The sequence below is a fragment of the Apium graveolens genome, chromosome 8, assembly GCF_009905375.1.
Source record: "Apium graveolens cultivar Ventura chromosome 8, ASM990537v1, whole genome shotgun sequence".
NCBI classification, from domain to species: domain Eukaryota; kingdom Viridiplantae; phylum Streptophyta; class Magnoliopsida; order Apiales; family Apiaceae; genus Apium; species Apium graveolens.
Window position 1 is genome coordinate 258562893 of NC_133654.1, and position 5979 is coordinate 258568871.

The 5979-nt window shown below is 32.3% G+C and overlaps 1 long non-coding RNA gene across 2 annotated transcripts; it reads right to left on the reverse strand.

The window, feature by feature from the left end:
* Positions 1 to 968: 968 nt before the first annotated feature.
* LOC141678394 (uncharacterized) lies at positions 969 to 3326 on the reverse strand. 2 transcript variants are annotated; one of them, XR_012557738.1, is made up of 4 exons: positions 3052 to 3326; positions 2167 to 2737; positions 1507 to 1892; positions 969 to 1249 (listed from the first exon to the last, which is right to left on the reverse strand). It is a non-coding gene; the product is annotated as an uncharacterized LOC141678394 (long non-coding RNA). The 2 variants fall into 2 exon arrangements; XR_012557737.1 differs by having other exon boundaries at positions 969 to 1892.
* Between the last annotated feature and the right edge of the window lie 2653 nt (positions 3327 to 5979).

The following is a 5979-nucleotide window of genomic DNA, read 5'->3' on the forward strand; positions in this document are numbered from 1 at the left end:
GATTTTTACTCTTTTTATGCCTTTGTTGCTTATTCGGATATATATCCTTATTTTCATTTATTCGTAATTTTATTTAGAGATATTTAGGAACTGTGAAAGAGAAAGAAGCTCTATATATCCTGTTGGAGATGGTCATGTTGATATTGTAGGTGTGCTTAGGAGAATCTAAAGAGGGGTAAATTATCTCTTCTAAGCTTGCATCCTCATAATTAATGTTACATTACACAAGCATTAACTGTGTTTATAAAGTGATTTTTTCCTAAATTGATGTAATAAAGAGAAGAAATATAATTACCCTGTATGATGTATAATGTAGATGTGCTACCTTGATCTTTAAATTTTAAGAGCTACTCAGTTCATCTAGTAGAAATCTCAAGTTTTCAGCATACATTTAAATTATGATGGGATTAAAAAGCAGCCCTTTCATTATTTAATCTGTTGTTGTTATGATAATAGTTATTCCTCATCAGATTGCATTCACTACTACAAAATTAAGCTTGCATAGCATTTTTTTAAACACTTGCATAGCGCTTTTAAGCGCTATGTAAGGCAGTACTATGCAAGTGCGTATAGCTTATATAGCACTTTTTTTTGGCGCTATGCAAGTGATGTACTTAGATAACGTTTTCGCAAGTGCTATGTAACTAAGTGTTTTGCAAGTCAAGTGTCTCCTTTAGCACATTCTAAAACGGTACCCAAGTTCTATTTAATTATCCATATACCTGTTACATAGCTCTTTTTCATGCCCTATCCAAGTTCAAATTTGAATTTTTTAAAAAAAATTATTTTATGCCTCTTTTTTTTACTTTACTATATTTTTAAAATTCACAAATACATAAGAAATAGACCATTAATGCCCATAGAAAAAGAACTTGCAAGAAACAAAATACTGAACTAAAGATCAATCCATTAGAAATTACTACATCAACATAATTGTTATACGAAGCCAAAAGTAAAATATAGCCTTACATCACATTCTTGTGAATACTAACAACTATACATATTCTTACATCAAACAGTGTTAACCAATATATTTGCTTGTTCTTTGTTTGTGACTTCTACATCCAGGTTCAGCAGATCACCTACGTCCTACATCTTGGGTTCCTCTTTATCCTCCCATCTATTTTGTTTCTTAGCGTCACTGATTTCTCACATATAAACTCATCCATAACATCCAGTTTTCTTCTATGTGATCTTGTCAACATTAGGATATTCAGATGTTCAATCAACAATAACTTTGGTGAGACTTCTGCATGTGAATCAATAAGAATGAACATATAACGGAAGAGTTTAGAAGTGCGTGTTTCTAATTGAACAGTAAAATAACCCAAATGATCTAGATTGAAAACTGAATAACAGAAATAGTGGTCAAATTAATATCATTCTGTGTACAATTTTTATTCACATTGTTAAGAATTTCTTAGAACTTATAATCGTGCGAGGAGAGAAATATTGATCAAACATTATATATACTATTCATATATTAACAAAGACAAAAAAGCATACAGCTAATTTCAGCAGCATCAAGAATCCACTGTCTTTTAGTGCTTCCCTCAGCATGTTGTAGAGTGGCTGCAACTTCTACCAGCACCTCCCAAATATTTGCAGAATTCAGATATATTTATATAAAGTAATGGCATTTACTTTATCCTCAGCAGCTTAAATAGGCATTATAAATTTTCTTAGACTGTCATGCATCTACAGAGAGTTTTCCATTATCACGGCAAACTTGTTACAATTTTCTTACCTTCTGATCTAGTGTTCAGCATGGATGCTTTTAGGCTTCCAATATGTGTCAATGGAATGGAACCAGTCCCCACTAGCCTGCATGTAATTTTTTTCTTTGATTCTAGGAAGTATATATTTCCAGGTCTGAACTCCACATCTGAGACCTGCAGAGTATCTCCGGATGTTAATGTTAGTAGAACAACCAAAAACTCAAAAGCTAAGAAATAACAATAGCGACGAAAAATTTAGCAAAAAATAAAAATAGCGACGAAAACTAACTGCCAGAACCCTCAAGAATCTTTAAGTTTCTAACAAGTAACACGATCCAAGTAAGAATTATGCAGGGGCACAAATTTATACCCCCAATGGAAACAACAATATATGAACACACGATCTCTGAACTTAAAAAAGATAAAAGTTGGGAGTGATAATGTAAACCTTAAGAAAATCAACCAACCAAGCATGTCGAGCCTATGCTAAGCATCTAATTGCCACAGTCCACTCCTCTAGCAAATGATCTTGACCAACTACTGTACTTGTTTCTGAATATAAACTGGACGATGTTGAACAAGACAGCACCTTGATGCAGTTTGTCACATAAAAAACATAACCTTCTCTGTCAGTAGTAGTTCCATTCAAATATAAAAAAGACCCTTCCAGCAAGAACTCCTTAGTAAACTTTTCTGCTCTATATTATAGAGTTGATTTGAAGGAACTAACTGTTTTACAAAGCTAGCCACATCATCAAATAGCTTTTCGATCCTAGAACCTGAAAAAACCTTACTCATGTCTGCAGGATGAGAGAGCACACAGGACTGCATATTTAGCTCGAGTGTCCTGAACCTGGACAAGTCAGATAACTCATCCAGAAAGTTAAAAACAGAATCAAATTCCTTTCCATTAGCTAAAGAGAATAATAAGCATTCCTCCCTTAAGAATCCACCCCTTAAGAAGCTGAAGCTGATGGTAATATAACATGATCTTCAGGATTGTATCTCACAGAATGTTTCTGGCAAGTAATGTAATAAAGATACAAGATTTTTATCATGATCATCCAGGTAAAATAGTCATCATTAAAAAAAGAATCACTTATAATCTGGAACAGTGTTACAGTGATGGGATTAACATCTTTAAAATATTTTTAAACTTTTCATATTTAACTTGATTTTTGAACAAAGTGAAAAAGAACCCTAGTGTATCCAATTACCTTAATTGAGCATCTGAAAATTTATTGTATTTTTAGGCCATAATTTCAGAATTAGAAACCCTAGCATTAACAAATCGATTTTAATGATCATAATGAATTGAGCCATGAAAACTCACAAATCGATTTGAAGCCAGAGTACTCGATTTGCTCGATGAGTAAGGATTTGTTGTGAAGCCCCAATTCGATTTTATCGGAGAAGACCCAGAAAGACCAAGAGCAACCTGCTTGCGAATTTTGTAGAGAGATGAATTTTGGAACATAGAAGTTCAATAAATCCATACGCCAATTGACCCAGAAGTTTCATGATTTTTTCAACTGGTTGGTCGATGCAGTGTTGACGAAGAGAAAATGAGATGTTCTTGGTAAAAATGAAACAGAGTACAATCATATTAAAAATAAAATGTCTATTCACCGAGACTACGCTTCCAAAAGCGCTACTGTTGTGCAAGAATAAATAAAAAACAATTAATTAATTACTTAAAATACACTAACTTACATGGCGTTTTGTTAAACGTTATTGAAGTTAAAACTTATATACCGTTTATACTAATAAGCGCTTTGCTAGTGCTTTTTCTAATTATTTATTAATTTTTTAATTTTTCTTATAATAACTTATATAGCGTTTTTTGTGAAAACATTCTGCAAGTAACTCACTTGTATATCACATAAAAAACCGCTATATAAGTGATGTATCCTAAGTTAAAATTTGTAGTAGTTATTTATAATGTACATTGGTCTTAGTATTTCTTAACTCTTTATTTTTTCTGAACATGTATCCATCCAGATATGTTGGAAGGCTTTTTGTAAAGAGTAGTTGAATGCAGATTGAGATCTTGATAAAATTAAATGAAATGGCTGGCTTTGATGCTGATGAGGAAATTGAATTGTTTGAGGTTTGTTTTCCAAGTCAAATTGTATCAGTTCGTTGGTTTTCTAATTTTTAATGGTAGGAGAGCACCAAAGATATTGCACAATGTGGTTCAATCTAACAAAAGTACAATGCTTTTAAATTTTAATATTTTTGAAATAAAACAATCAGCTTAGTGTTAAATCTGTTTAGAAGTCTTAGTTTTTAGATATTAAATATTTAATAATTGAACATATGATCTATTCAGGAGGTTAAATTTGAGCCATGTGTGATGTGTGAACGACTTGACAAGAGAGCTTCATTTCGATTTAGCCAGGTATGATTTGTATGTCACGATAGTTGACCAATTTACATCGAGCTGAGCCGCCTTGCATGTAAATTTTTAATAATTGTATGGACATAATTTGCTTCCGGAAATACCCTCAACCTTAGAACGAAGAGGATATAAATATCCTAACGTTCCTTCATTTTTGGAGTATGATAAGAATCGTCAGGTATACAATGCTTAATCTTTTCAATGATGAACAAATTTTTGTAGGCTACACATTTGTGTTTGTATAAGTTATTCGAATAATGACATTAATCTATTATTTAATGAACATATTGATAGATTTAAATCTGTAGCAGGTTCCCCTGTTCTTGATGATTTTACCCCTTAGCTGGGCCTTGCTCGATTGTTTTTGGCACTGAGAGACGCATCATATACTATGATCTGGTCAGCTATTTAATGCCATTAAGATATTACTATAATAACCTGCAATATTATAGTAATATTATTTATAATGTATAAATCGATTTTAAAGTATGCACTATGGTAAAAAATACATGCAGTGCCTATTTTCTAATTATCTAATTATGTGGTCTATGCGCGTACTCAGGCTAGAACTGAATGTGTCCAACCTCGAATCTAAGAACCAGGTTCTTCGTCAGCATCATCGAGCTTCTCCTACAACCCTGTTTGGCAGAATGGCACAAGTTAAACAACACTTTAAGTGCTTGTATTGAAAAAATAAATGGACTAATCCGTGATAGCTTGTAGAAAGAGATTAGCCCATTCCTGAACTTGTGTATTCAAGTATGCGTTTTACTTTAAATTTTTTTGGTCATGTATAAACTCTTGACAAGTCCTTAGTTAAAAGAGTCTTGATAAGTAAGTTATTTTATTGGTTTTGGTTGGGATGTTTATTTTAGACTTAGAATGTATGTCCGAATTGATTGTTGGAATATTTTATGTTAAGAAATTTTGTATCAATGTAGCTTTATGTTTCTGTTGGATATTTTTGGTTGGATGATGCATTGTTTGGTATTTTTTTGGTAGTGTAAATGTAATTGGTTCATGTGGCTGTAAAACAGGACCAAGGTGGCATGTAATCTATACCACATTAACATCACAATGATAAATGTAAACCGATGTAAATAATGTATAAAAGACATCATATAAAATAAAATTAAACAAAAAAAACTAGAAAAACCGATGTGAAGTAGTCATTTGACATCGATTCTGAAAAGAAACTCAATGTATTTTAAGTCAAATAACATCAGTTAGAGAAATTTACTGATGTTAAACAAAAAGATTTAACATCGGTTTCGTGAAGAACACCCATGTCTTATCCATCATTTCAAATCGGGGGGCTAATTTAACCGATGTCTGATCCAACATTTCACATCGGGAAACTAATTTCACCGATGTCTCATCTAGCACTTCACATCGGTTTATTCAAAAGAATTTCAATAAATGACTCTTAGAGCTTGTAGGTTTCATGTTTTAATGGATAAATACCTCATAATATACTCATATTCACCTAAAAATACTGTAATTTAAGCTGAAATTTATTGCAAAGACATCGCATTTAATCTTAAAACCGATGTATAGCACTGTAATAGACATCGGCTGTTTACCGATGTCAAAGGTTGATGACATTTAACATCACACGCGAAGACATTGGTGTAGATTTTTTTTAACATCGGTTCTGAACCGATGTCTGATCCCATATTTCTAGTAGTGCTTTGTAATAGACAAAAGAAGTAAAAATTTATTTGTATGGACAAGTGGGAAAAAAATGTTTTCAAGAACTAAAGATTGAATATAGAGCAAATCGAAGGAAAGATGGTAAAGAAGAAGGGATGGGGAATAAAGAAAAGGTTAATAACTACACCAATACAGATTTTATTAGAC